Genomic DNA, 14,612 nt, shown 5'->3' with positions numbered 1-14,612 from the left:
CTTAATTAATACGAAGTTAATGTTTATAGCTGAGCATCACAGTTCATTGTACCCTCCACTGCCTTTTAAAAAAGCTACCACCTTTCCTATATATTCCTCATTTCCTAGTAAGTGACCTAGATTTGGATTTTGGGTTTTTAGCGCTCTATACATTCTCCTTCGTTATCTTTTATATTTTGGACATGATAATAAAAAGTGCTCAATTGTTTCTATCGTTTGGCATTCTACACATAACGAGTGTCGTGTTTTCTAATTAAATATTTATAGTAATTCAGGTTACATTTACCAAGCCTGAGTTGATGGATTAATCATTTCGTCCTTTCGGTTCAAACCTTTGATTTTAAAAACATTATTTACATTTTTATTGATGCTATACAAGTGTCTTCCATTCTCTGCTTTATCCCAGAGGCTTTGCCACATGGATTTATAAAAAATATCTGATTCACTTACGAACTCACTTTTGTTTTGGTTTACTATTATATCAGTGTTGTTGTTTTTTTAAGCTTGTTTTGCCAACAAATCAGCTCTTTCATTTCCTTGTAGGCCGCAGTGGGCTGGTACCCATTCAAGGTTAACATCTATCCCGAAGGAGTTTATAGCAAATAATTTTTCATAAATCTCAACAATTATGCTGGATTCTTTCATATTCTTTATGGCTTCTAAAGCTGATGCTGAATCTGTTAAAATCACTACTGCAATTGGATGATATTCATCTATCCATTCAAGTGCCATTAATATAGCTACCAGTTCTGCTCTCATGATGGATATATTGGATGTTTTAAAGCATTTACTTAGGCTTAGTTTTGGGATATAGTAAGCTGCTCCCGTATACCTGTATACCGTCTGTATAGATTCTTAAACAGTAATTCCATTTTTTCTTAATGACCTCTACAGCATAATTTTTTGATTCTATTGATGAAGAAAACTTCTTAGAAACAAAATCTTTTATTTCTGTAGATATACTTAGCATCTTATAGTGCCAATAAGGTTTAACCGTCATGCATTCAGTGAGCTTTTCAATATTTCCTATTTCCAAGTTCCTCAATCTTTTGACGAAAGGACCTTGGCCCATTTTCCAAGAGTAACTTTCATATTGCCAATACGGTAATAAGACTTTTTTGGTAGGATGGTTAATTTTAGCTGCATGTAAATAATAATAATATTTATCAATAAACATATTCCTCCTGAGTTGCAACGGCATTTCCCCGCATTCAACTTGTAAAGCCTGTAATGAAGTTAGATGAGCTCCTCCAGTAATAATTTTAAGAGCCTGGAATTATATGGTGTCTAATTTCTTTTTAAGAGAATTACTCGCGCCATCATAGGCTTCACTTCCATAATCTAACACAGAGCGGATTAAGCCTTTATAAACATAGTGAAGTATTTCCGAGTTATTGCCCCATTTGGTACCAGCAGTACACCTCATAAGATTAAGTCTTTTTTTTGCATCTTATTGAAATTTCATTTATATGTTTACTCCACGTCAATCTCGAGTCGAACCATACTCCAAGAAATTTGTATTCTTTTTCTAATTGAATACTTTGACTATATATCTGTAAATCAATATTTTTCTTTTCCTTTCTGCCGAATACTACGGCTCTCGATTTTGAGGATGAGAGATGCATAACCCATCTATCACACCATTTTTCAATTAAGCCTAGAGCCGCCTGTAACTTTTTTGTACATGTGTCATAATTCTGTGCGAAAACCAAATACAAATGTCATCAGCATACAACGATACTTCTACAATATCCTGAATTCGTCTAAGATCATTGATCATGAAATTAAAAATTAGGGGACTTATCACGCTCCCTTGGGGAATGCCTATATTACTTTTTTTTTGTTCTGATATGTAGTTTCCCACTCTAACACGATTCACTCTGTTAGACATGAATGCATAAATCCATTTTAAAATCTTACCTGTGAATCCTTGATTATATAATTCGTAAACTATGCCTTGTCTCCATATTCTGTCGTACGCCTTCTCTGGGTCAAGAAAAATCACAACTGTATGTTCTTTATTTGCCATTCCTTTTTTAATATCTGTTTCTAACTTAAGTAAATGGTCAGCTGTACTTCTATTCTTCATAAAACCCGATTGTATGGGAGTAATAATATCCTCTCTCTCGATATACCATGAGAGTCTGTTTTTCACAAGTCTCTCCATTGCACAGTGTTGGGGTTAGAGAGATTGGGCGGTAAGACGACGGGTTTGAAGCATCTTTTCCTTTTTTTAATATCGGAATTTGAATAGTCTCAGTCCATTGTCTAGGCAATATACCTCTATTCCATATTCCATTATATAGTTCTAAGATCATCTTGATTTCTTCCGGAAGGTTGCTCATCATCTTGGAATGAATGCCATCCTTCCCTGGAGCAGTGTTTTTTAATTCTAGTAGAGCACTATTAAGCTCACTAAGGCGGAAATCTTCATTTAATACATTTTCCTCGTGGTTTTGCATGTTATTAATAATTTCTAAAAGTTTTGTTTCACTTTCTTTTCTCTTGACTATTTCTTCTTTCCCTACAGCTAAATCTAGAGAGTTAAAAACGTTCAAAAACATATTTGCTTTTTCAGTAGCTGTTTTACCAATTACCTTTCCAGCTTCCATAATCAAATTCGGTATTGATTGGTTCGTACTTTTTTGTATGTCTTTGATCTTCTTCCACACGGCACCAATGTCAGCTGTCCGATTGAACTTCCGACAATAATCTCTCCAATATTCCCTTTTTGCTTTTCGGATAACTGATTGTGTAATTCTTTATTTCTCCATATATATCTGAAAATCCTCATATAGGTGAGTTTTATACATGAAACGATTTTTTGCAGCGTTTCTAATTTTGACCGATTCTGTACATTCCTTCGTCCACCAATGTACCGGTTGCCTCGCTTTATGCTCGGTACTTACCTTTTTGGTTAATTTGTCAATGGAGATGAGAATAATGCCGTTAAGAATATCAAGCTTATCTTGCAGGTCTGCTTCCTGGTATTCTTTTTTTGCAGTCCTTCATTTGGTCTTTTATCTCCATTTTGTACAGTTTCCAATCAACTTTATTTAAAGAACTTCTTGCAAATAACCTTGTATCTTCGTTCTTTTCAAATTTTCCTTCTTTTGGGAGGTTCTTTGAAACAAAAGAAAGATCAAAGCTGATTAAAAAGTGGTCACTTCCAAAATTTTGTTTCTGTACAGACCATCCGCTAAGTTTTGCTAATTCCTTGGTCATAAATGTTAAATCTAGGCAAGAGAAACGACCTGTGTGGGGGTCTATCCTTGTCGAGGTACCTTCGTTTAAAAGCACCAGATCATGTTTATGCATAAATTCTTCCACTGTCCTCCCGTTCGCGTCTATGTCCTTACTACCCCATATTGGATTGTGAGAATTAAAACCCCCACATAATCACTTGATTCTTACAATATAATATCATTTCGTCGAGCGCTGGTGCCGCAATTTTTTTGCAAGGGTTATAAAAGTTGACAAGTGAAAAGATGTGATTATGCATAAATATATCTATAATATGATATTCCTGATCATCTGGTGTTTTTATCACTTGGAAAGTAACTGACATATGTATATAAAATGCTAAGCCTCCTCTTCTGTTTTTTCTATTCTTTGTTATCAACGTATAATCTGGAAAACTGATGATATTGTAATCATCGTACCAGGTTTCCTGTAGGCAAATAATACTTGGCTTTTCTTCTTCACTTATAGCACTTTTAATTATTTTGGTGTAAAATTCAAAGCCATGAGCGTTCATAGATTGAGCATTCCACTGAAACACTTTACCCATGATGGAGCGTAATGCAAATTATATATGCACATGAAAGTGACAATTGAATAATTGTTCTGTAATATAATTGGTTTGTACAATAGTCATCAGGCATGAAAGAAAGATAGATGAGAGATAGACAGAAAGAAAGAAAGAGAGAAGAAAGGAAAGAAGGGAAAGAAAGAAAAGAAAGGTGCCAGAGAGGGCTAAGGCGTTGGCCATATGATGTTGGAAGCCCACGCCTATACTCCGTAATTATTTTAGCCTTTCATGAATCATTTCTGGATGTATGGTTTGTACACCCAGGCAGCAATGTGCTGCTTCTACAACTAATCGAATCCTGTTTGAATTTGATGTTTCCTTTTCCATATCATTAATCACAAATACAATAAACGCTAAAAAATCTACACTGTTAACAGTTATTTGAGGATCTTTCTCTTCTGTCTTCTCTCGATGACCTCGATCCGATTCGGGATTCTGGTTTCTCTCATACTGTTTTCACACTGGCAATATTTTGCTTAACCCCGTACTATAGGTGGGGTTAAGGGGGGTCTTAGCCCCACCTATAGTACGGGGTTAAGCCTATTCCACTTTCTGTTCAGACTGGTTTTTACCAAAGTGGGCTAAAGTTGGCTAACCCCACCTATAGTACGGGGTTAACTAACCCTGCAAAATAGCAGGGCTAACTCCGCAAAATAGTCCGGTACTACGCGATGGAGCGTATCGCAGCTGGCCAGATGCGAAGTATGCCCAATCATAACATATACGATATCCGGGGTTAACGAAATCATAGACGTAATATTAGTATTACGTCTATGACGAAATGCAGTGAGAACAGCGGGAATTTTCTTATTCCGGAATAGGCGCTAGTACGGGACTAAAAACAGCGAGTGTGAAAAGCCAAAAAAATAGTCCGGGGTTAAGGATAGTACGGGGCTAAGCAAAGTACGGGGTTAAGCAAAACCAGATCCCCCTTAACCCCACCTATAGTACGGGGTTAAGCAAAATATTGCCAGTGTGAAAACAGTGTCCGCTCTTTCTACCTAAATCAAGGTGTTTAGAAACAAAGGAACAAAGTAATGTTGCGGGGTCACGTGTTAAAAGATAATTGCATAAAGTGAGTCATGTAATCCAGCATTCTATGTGGAAACAGGATGGGGGGTATGTGACTAGTCTTTATAAAACAGTCACCTGGTTACACTAAGACTCTTGTAATATTGCGGCATTTTTATATTCTTTAAACAAAACTTCATATCATCTTTTGTACATTTACATATTGTAAATTGCCTACTTTTTTAAAGAAACCATCAATTTTCTTTTTCCACTTTGAGTTTTCGTATGAGAAGTAGTGCAATATCCACTTTAATATAAAACTTCTTAACAGAGCATTCAAATCAACCATTTTTAATCCTCCATACTCATAACTCATACAAACCACTTTTCTTTCTTTTTTTCCCTTTTTTTTCCATTCCACAAAAATGTATAAACTAAAGAATCAATGTGTTTCATTACATTTTCCGGCATGGAAATCATTTGAGCATTGTATATAATTTAAGAAACAAGGAATGATTTGATTATAATTATTTTACCAGAAAAAATTAAGCGCCTCGCTTTCCATAGACGTACAATATTTTCAATTTTTGATATTTTGGGTTTCCAATTAAGATTTATTAGGTATTGTTCATTTTTTCCGGAATGAACCCTAATATTTTGCGTCAGAATAGGTCCATGGAATGCCATAAATGCTTTCAACAATAGTGTCTCCATTAATGTTAAAGGTAATACAAAGTTTTGGGATGGGGTCATGAATTTGGTTCAAATGAACATGTTAGAAGCATATGCGATCCAAAAATATTCAGGGATCGTTGTTGCGGTTGAAATCGAGTCTAAAGTTATGAAATTGTAAATAATAAACTCTTTATGTTATATAGGTCCCTCTCAAGGTCAAGATATTAATTAAGCTATAAAACAATGTTTCTTGACTAAAATCGACCAATTAGCTATTCCCGTTTGGAAATTATATATCACAACTACATATTCTGAGATTTTCATGGTCACAGCTACCATTGTACGGCCGTAGGCGCTAATTAAAATTTATCAAAATTTACCGGGAGCACCGGTGAAATTTTATATTCAATTATTCTCGAAAGGAGAACTGTTTTAGGGGCTAATTTTTCTTGTGCTTATAATACATCCACAGGGGCATCCAAATATATCAAAATTGTAAAAAATCACTTTCCACCCAATTTTCAAATTTCACAAAACTTTGTATTACCTTTAACTATGGAACTCTTTGATTTATTCAGCTCTAAACCAGAAAATAAACCGAAATGTTTTATCTGCTTTATAGCTTTTTTAAAACATTTTGTGTCTTTAACAAAAATACAGTTGCGATTATTCCTGCCAACCAATAGCGTACGCAGGATTTTTTTCGGGGGGGGGGGGGGTCAAATTTGAAAACCGCGCCGAAAATTTCGCAACGACTCAGCTAACCGCTGAATAAGCGGGGGTGGGGGGAGGTGAGGGGGAGGGGGTAGGAGCACATATTATTTTTTTTTGGTCACCTTTTAGCACTTTTTTTTTTATTACGTTTTTTTTTTAAGGGGTGGGGGTGACAAATGCCCCCCAAATATAATTCAAACGTGGTTTATTTATAATTCGATACCGGTGATTTACAAATTTTGCTGAAATGACATAATATTCCGAGATTTTTCCTCAATGTTTAGTAAATTGTACTTTTTTTTGGCAAATTCATAAAGAAAGAAAAAAAGAAAAGTGACCTGCCAGTGTCACAAATAAGGTATCAAAATATGCTCATCTGACCGTAATTAAATGCCTAAAACCCCTGACTTCCGGTGGCTCTGGCCCCTGGACCACACCTAGGGCCCTAAGGCGGACCCCTGGATGCTAATCTGACGGTAATTTAATGTTTAAAACCCCTGAGCTTCTGGGGTCTCCGCCCCTGGACCTCACGCCAATAAGTGTCCTGCCAGTGTCACAAATAAGGTATCAAAATATGTTCATCTGACCGTAATTAAATGCCTAAAACCTCTAAAACCCCTGAGCTTTAGAGCTCCGACCCCTCGACCCCACCAAGGGCCCTAAGGCGGACCCCCTGCATGCTTATCTGACCGTTATAAAATTCCTAAAACTCGTGAACTTCTAAGGGCTTCGCCCCGTGGACCCCAGACGAATTAGTGACCTGTTAGTGTCACAAAGGTATCACAATATATATGCACATCTGACCGTAATTTATTGCCCCAATCCCCTGAGCTTCCGGGGGCTCCGCCCCTGGACCCCACGCCAATTCATGGCCTGTCAGTGTCACAAATAAGGTATCAAAATATGCTCATCTGACAGTAATTTAATGTATAAAACCCCTGAGCTTCTGGGGGCACCGTTCCCTGGACCCCACATCAATTTGAACGCATTTCCCCCCAAAAAAACGCCCCCCCCCTCCCCTCAAAAAAAAAAAAGCAGTAAAGGAATAAACATAGTTTATATTTTTAATCCAAAAGAACATAACAATAATAAAAACCTGAATTAAATCACATATACCATTCCATTCAAAGAAAAGGAAAGTTCACAGGAATTAAATTTCATAAATATTGCGCATGCTATCTGTACGGTTTATAATAGCGATACGCGCATATCGTGGACATATTGTGCGAGAATGGGAAAGCGTGTCTGTTTTTTTGTTTTGTTATAGGGGTGAGAAGACATGAGCCCCTGAACGCTGGCGTACTGATGGGGAAGGGGGGGGGGGTATCTATACGATACCAGTGATTTACAAATGTTGCTGTTATGATATGATTTTCCGGTATTTTTTCTCCATTTTTTTGTAAGTCGTACCTTTTTATGCGTTTGTCGGAAAATAAGAAATTCCCAAATTACAGTCGGGCGAAAATACGCTTATTTAGAAGCCTTTATGTCATGGTCTGCAAAGTGGCTGGGCTCGAGCCCCCCCCCCCTCACTTTTTGAAAAAGTATGTTAAAGAGAAAAAGAAAGAAAGACGGAGAGAAAAAATAAGTGACCTGCCAATGTCACAAATAAGGTATAAAAAATGCTCATCTGACCGTAATTAAATACCTAAAAACCCTGAGCTTCCAGGAGTTATGCCCCCCTGGACCCCACCAAGGGCCTTAAGGCGGGCCCCTGGATGCTCATCTGACCGTAATTAAATACCTAAAACCACTGAGCTTCCGGGGGCTCTGCCCCCTGGACCCCATCAATGGCTCTAAGGCGGGCTCCTGGATGCTCATCTGACCGTAATTAAATACCTAAAACTACTGAGCTTCCGGGGCTCTGCCCCCTGGACCCCACCAAGGGCCCTATAAGGCGGGCCCCTGGATGCTCATCTGACCATAATTAAATACCTAAAACCCCTGAGCTTCCGGGGGCTCTGCCCATTGGACCCCACCAAGGACCCTAAGACGGGCCCCTGGATGCTCATCTGACCATAATTAAATACCTAAAAACCCTGAGCTTCCGGGGGCCCTGCTTTCCTGGACCCAACCAAGGGCCCTAGGGCGGCCCCTGGATGCTCATCTAACCGTAATTAAATACCTAAAAACCCTGAGCTTCCGGGGGCCCTGCCCCCCTGGACCCCACCAAGGGCCCTAGGGCGGCCCCTGGATGCTCATCTGACCGTAATAAATGATAAACCTCTGAGCTTCTGGGGGCTTCCCCCCCCCCTCTGGAACACGTCAATGGCCTTAAAGAGGCCCCTGGATGCTCATCTAACCGTTATTAAATACCTAAAATCCCTGAGCTTCCGGGGGCTCAGCCCCTTGACGCCCTGCCGAGGCTCATATGCCCTGGACCCCACGCCAATTTACGCTCTACCTGATCGTTAATACTCGACTTTGAAAAACGTTCCGCGGGACCTGCATGTAACGTGTAAGACTGGTGGTGATGCAGATTTTTCGTCTGCCCCCCCCCCCTTCCGAATGTTTTTTCTCATTACGTCACTGCCCTTGGAAGGTGAGCCCCCTGGAATGTTTGCCCCCCCCCCCCAATCCCAAACTGCTTCCGGCGCGCCTGATTGCAGGCCCCGCGGAACGTTTTTCAAAGTGGAGTATGAACGATCAGGTAGAGCGTAAATTGTCTAGGGCCTGAGCCCCCGGAAGCTCAGGGTTTTAATAGGCATTAAATTACGGTCAGATAAGCATATTTAGATATGGCAGGTCACTAATTGCCGGAGAGTCAAGGGAGCAGAGCCCCCGGAAGCTCGGGGGTTTTAGGTATATTAAATTACGGTTAGATGAGCATCCAGGGGCCCTCTTTGAGGCCATTGACGTGGTTCAGGGGCAGGGCCCCCGGAAGCTCCGAGGTTTTAATATTTAACCACGGTCAGATGAGCATCCATGGGCCGCCTTAGGGCCCTTGGTGGAGTCCAAGAGGCAGAGCCTCCGGAAGCTCTGGGGTTTTAGGTATTTAATTACGGTCAGATGAGCATCCAGGGGACCGTCCTAGGGCCCTTAATGGGGTCCGGGGCGGAGCCTACGTAAGCTCTGGGGTTTTAGGCATTTAATTACGGTCACATGAGCATAACTCATTTGTGACATTGGCAGGTAACTTCTCTCTCTCTCTTTCTTTCCTTTTCTCTGTGACATACTTTTTAAAAAAGTGACGGGGGCTCGAGCCTATCTGTTTTGCAGACCATGACATAAAAGCTTCTAAATAAGCATATTTTTTCGCCCGACTGTAAATTTGGGAATTTCAAATTTTTCAACAAACGTATAAAAAGGTATGACTTACACAAAAATAGAGAAAAAAAATACCGGAAAATCAAGCCACTTCAGCAACATTTGTAAATCACTGGAACGCCAGCGTTCAGGGGCTCATGTCTTCTCACCCATATAACAAAAAACACACACGCTTTCCTATTCTCTCACGATATCGTCCACGATTTGCGCGTATCGAAAAATTATGATAAAAAAAACCTTCATTGAAAAATATAGGTGGCATGCGCAATGTTTGGGAAATTCCTGTTAACTTTTCTTTTCTTTGAATAGAATTTTATATGTGATTTAATTCCGGTTTTTATTATTATGTTCTTTTGGGTTAAAAATACAAAACATCTTTACTCCTTAATACTGTTGTTATTGTTTTTGGAGGGAGGGGGTTGGGGGACAAAAATGCGTTTTGCCCCCCTTCCGGCGCCTATGCCCGCGAAACGTTTTTCAAAGTGGGGGGGGGGGGCTAACTTATTTACGATCAAGTAGAGCGTAGCAAGCGAAGCGAATGGAGCGTAAATTGGCGCGGGGTCCAGGGCGAAGCCCCGTCGTGGTCAAAGAGCGGAGCCCTCGGAATTAGCTCATGGGTTTTAAGCATTTAATAACGGTCAGATGAGCACATAGTGACACCTGCATGTTACTAATTGGCTTGGGGTATAGTGGCCGGGCCCCAAAAGCTCAGGGGTTTTAGGCATTTAATTACGGTCAGATGACCTAGATCCGCAGGGGCGGATCTAGGGGAATACGGCGGTTTAAACCCCCCCCCCCCCTTGAGCGGCCAAGTGAGGAAAAAGGGGGAAAGGGGGAATAGAAGGGGAAATAAGTAAAATTGGAAAATCCTGGACTCGCCACTGGGTTAACCCCCCCCCCCCCCCTTAGCAAAAAGCTAGAACCGCCCCTGGGAAGGGTGAGAGTAAAGGAGAGAGGGGGTTGTTGGGTGGTATCGTCTCGTCGAGGGAGCAAGAAAGATACGCATAGATATCTTGCTGTGTCGGGTCAGCTGTGTCAGTGGTGATCAGTGGCGCATCTGGCGCTTGGTCTCGTTGCACTGTAAAAAATAATTTGTTCATTGGTAATTTTTACGTATTTTTTCCATGTAGAATTTACTTGAAAACATTAGTTTTGCCACTTACGCACTAAATTTAAGTCTTGCTAACTCAAACTTTCAATTTAGTAGAACATACGTGGAATATTTAAGTAAAGTCAAATACATAAGAACTTTAAGTAATTTCAGCTTGTATTAATTTAGTAATTTTAACTCAAAATCAGAAATTATACGTATTACTCAAACAATTTATGTTGATTATTCTTATCTTTTTAAAGTAAGGACCGATGCAGTGCGTAATAGAAATATTTACATAATTTATGAATATTCATTAAGACCAAATTAAACTCTTTTTTAAATAAAACAATTCTTTTTTGTCGTTGAATCAAAATTTAAGGACTTTAAAACATTTACTGATTCATTTAACATGGCTAAGCAAAGACAAGACCATTTTTAATTGTTACCCAGTTCAAAACAAATCAAAACTTGATATTTCAGGAAATTGTCAACCAATTTTCCTTTTAAGATGCTACGATCAAGTATATATAACATTTGGAGCCTTTCAATATGTGTCGAATCTTAATCTTAAATAGAAGTAGTGTTAGTGATTAGTGATTAATCTTAAATAGAAGTAGTGAATGATTAGTGGATGTTACTTGTTAGATCAGATGGGTACCAAATCGTGCAATATGTAATCCTTTCATAGCTTTTTTTTTTAATTATCTAAAATGATTACAATACTTAAATTATTTACGTTAATGTAACTCGATTTAACTGAGTAAAAATTTATTCAGCAAAATAAGTAAATTCTACTTAAGATGCCGTAGGTAATATTTACTTAATAAAAATAAGGCAATTCTTTTCCTCAATTTTATTGAGTTATTTCGACTATTATTTTTTTACAGTGTGGGGGGGGGGGCAAGAATGGCGCAAAAGCATATCCTACGCATGTGGCATATCGAAACATAACACCTACATCTTGTTCAGAACGTTGGAAGGGGAGGGCTTTCACCAGGCTTTTACTTCCACCAGAAGAACATTCTGAGATTTGGAAGTCCATACAGAGCATTGTAACGGCTAATGTTTCTACATTCCCAAAGAAAATGTATATTTACACCTATGTTGTCGAGGGGATCCTTCTTCATGTTTTGTTCGGTAATGAATAAGGTTAGTTTATTTGGGTGTCACCATGGTCATGGTCCTGGTATGACCCTTTGATCTTTGACCTCATGACCCTAAAATCTAATCAGTTCATTCAGAAGCGGCCCTCCCGGGGGGGGGGGGGCAGGGGGGCACAGTGCCCTCTACTTTTTCAAGCACCCTAAAAGTACCCCTTTTTACATAGGAAAAGTGCCCCTTTAACTTTGTAAGAAGTGCCCCTTTTTACATAGGAATAGTGCCCCTTGTACTTTGACAAATGCCCTATTAATTTTTTTTAGTGCCTCTTCCCCTTTTCAACTCTAATAAGTGCCCCCTCCTTTGGACACGTGCCCCTTTTCCTTCGACAAGTTACCTTTTTCCTTTGCAATAAGTGTCCTTTAATTTCCATTCTCATAAGTGCTCTTTTTAATCTCTAGTAAGTGCCCCCTTCACCTCTGATACTTGCCCTATTCAAATCTGAGAAGTGCCTCTTTTACTTTGTAATAAGTGCCCCTTTCCCCTTTTAATAACTTCCCCCATTTTAACTCCGATAAGCGCACCTTATATTTTCACATATGCCCCTTTTCCTAATGATAACTGCCCCATAAAAAAGAGCCCGTTCCCCTTCTCATAAGTGCCCCTTCTCTGAAAAATTACATTTTTTAGGTACGAGAAGTTACTCCTTTTCACTTCAGATAAGTGCTTCCTTAACCTCCTATAAATGCCCACTTAAAATTTGATCGGTACCCATTTTCTTTCAATGCCCCTTTTCCTAATGATAAGTGCCTCATTAAAAAAGAGCCCATTCCCCTTCTCATAAGTCCCCCTTCTCTGATAAATGACCCCTTTCAGGTACTAGAAGTTACTCTTTTTCATTTCAGATAAGTGCCCCCTTAACCTCTGATTGCCCCTTTAAAATCTGATCGGTGCCCATTTTCTTTCAACCAATGCACATTTTCCTTTATTTTAAGTGCCCCTTTTTCATTCATTTAAGTGCCCCTTTTCATATCTGGTCATTGCCCCCCTTTTCAGGTGCAATAAGTGCCTCTTTTTACCTCTGACAATTTCCCTTTTAACAGTGATACGTGCCCCTTTTCCTTTCTAGTAAGGGACCTATCCCCTTTTCATAAATGCCCCTTTTCACCTCCTATAAATACCCCTATCGAAATCTGATCTGGGCCCCTTTTCCGTCGACAAATACCCATTTCCTATTCTCACTACTGACTTTTTTCATCCCTGGCGAGTGACTCTTTTGATGGTATAAGAAGTGCCCCATTTACCGGTGTGTTGGCTCAGTCAGTAGAGCGTCCGCCTCACTACCGGAAGGTAGGTGGGTTCGAACCCCGGCCGCGTCATACCAAAAGACGTTAAAAGACGGGAGTTGCTGCTACCTTGTTTGGCGTTCAACATTAAAGGGATAGAGCAACGTCGATCTGGCGCTGCTCAGTGGCTGCCGGGCTCACGATCAATTGGGCAAAAAGAATTTCAATTTTCGGTTTAATAACATTTGGAGTGGACTTTAAAAAGATTATTATTATTATTATTATAGGATTTCCCGGCCAAATTCGCGAGTTTGTCATTCAAATTCATTTGTCTTGCGTTCAAATCGACGGTTTTAGTGCTGTCGTGTATGTCTCGGGTTTATATTCCTTTTTCTAGATTTCAAATCTATGAAGTTTTCGATAGAATCTATGTATGTTTCATTCCAATTGATGAACAAAGTGCTTCTTTCGCTATTTGGTCATTCGATTTAGCGCAACACGATTGTCTGACATCGCGACGGTGTACTTCTAGCATTCTAATTCATTTTTAGCATTCAAATTAGCACTATGTGCACTAAAATTAATGGTCAATATACATTTCTCGTTTATTAAACACTTTATATAGCTCATTCTTTTTCTTTCAAGATCGTTTTTTCATGTGTATTTCATCCTATTTTATTTCTTGCATTTATACTCTTTATATACTTTTAGATTTATCAGATATTCATCAGCCTTTAAGTTTGATTGTTAAGAAAAAAGACTTACATCTACGGACTTGATGGTCTCAATATTTGTGTAAACTTTCATGTAAGGAAGATGTCTGTCTTGTGTTTCATCATAAATTTATCACAATTTCATTATGGAGAAAGGGTACAATATTGTGACTGGGGTAGGTGTTGTTGTATCCCCACTTTTCCGGGGTATATGAACATGTCCGTTCAGAGATGCCATATCCCTTGATGTCGCCCCTTCTTTACCTAATGTCTGACTACAAACATATGCTTTATCCTCAAAATTAATAAATTAAATAACAGAAAGACCCCAATGGCAAATCATGTATTTAATTGCATTTTCTTAAAGCTGTAAACGTGTGTTGCATTTCTTCTCCACATTTCTAACTTGAATAAACATAATTCGAATACGAATGACAGGTGTTAATTTGAATGATAAAAATGACGCCTCGACAAGTGCCGATTAATTTGAATGCTAGTTGAGCAGTTTCTAAATTGAATGACAGATCTATGAAATCCTTCGACCAAAATCCTAAATTAAATACAAAATCGGGAAAATTGAATGATAGTTGGCATGGTAAAGCTGATCTGCGCTATCTTAAATGCAAAGTAAATGAATTCGAATGACAAACTCGCGAATTTGGCCGGGAAATCCTATGATATTTTCACCTCTGATAATTACTCTTTGTACTTTGACACATGCTCCTTTTCTTTTCTGATAAGTGTCCCCTTTTCCTCTCATTATTAAACGCGCCACAAATTTCAAGCGACTAAGAGCAATTTCTCCCAAAGCTCGCTCGCTACGCTCGCACGCATATATAGATGATATACTTATGTTACTTTTCAAAGGCCTTTTCAGTCTTCCGTTATGAGAATGTGCTTATAATCCCATCAGGATTCAAAAAGTAGACTTTATTGACCTGTTA

This window comes from Strongylocentrotus purpuratus, unplaced genomic scaffold (genome assembly GCF_000002235.5).
Source record: "Strongylocentrotus purpuratus isolate Spur 01 unplaced genomic scaffold, Spur_5.0 spur5_scaffold_9, whole genome shotgun sequence".
Taxonomy (NCBI): domain Eukaryota; kingdom Metazoa; phylum Echinodermata; class Echinoidea; order Camarodonta; family Strongylocentrotidae; genus Strongylocentrotus; species Strongylocentrotus purpuratus.
The sequence above is the reverse complement of the archived record's forward strand: the minus strand, read 5'-3'. Positions refer to the sequence as shown.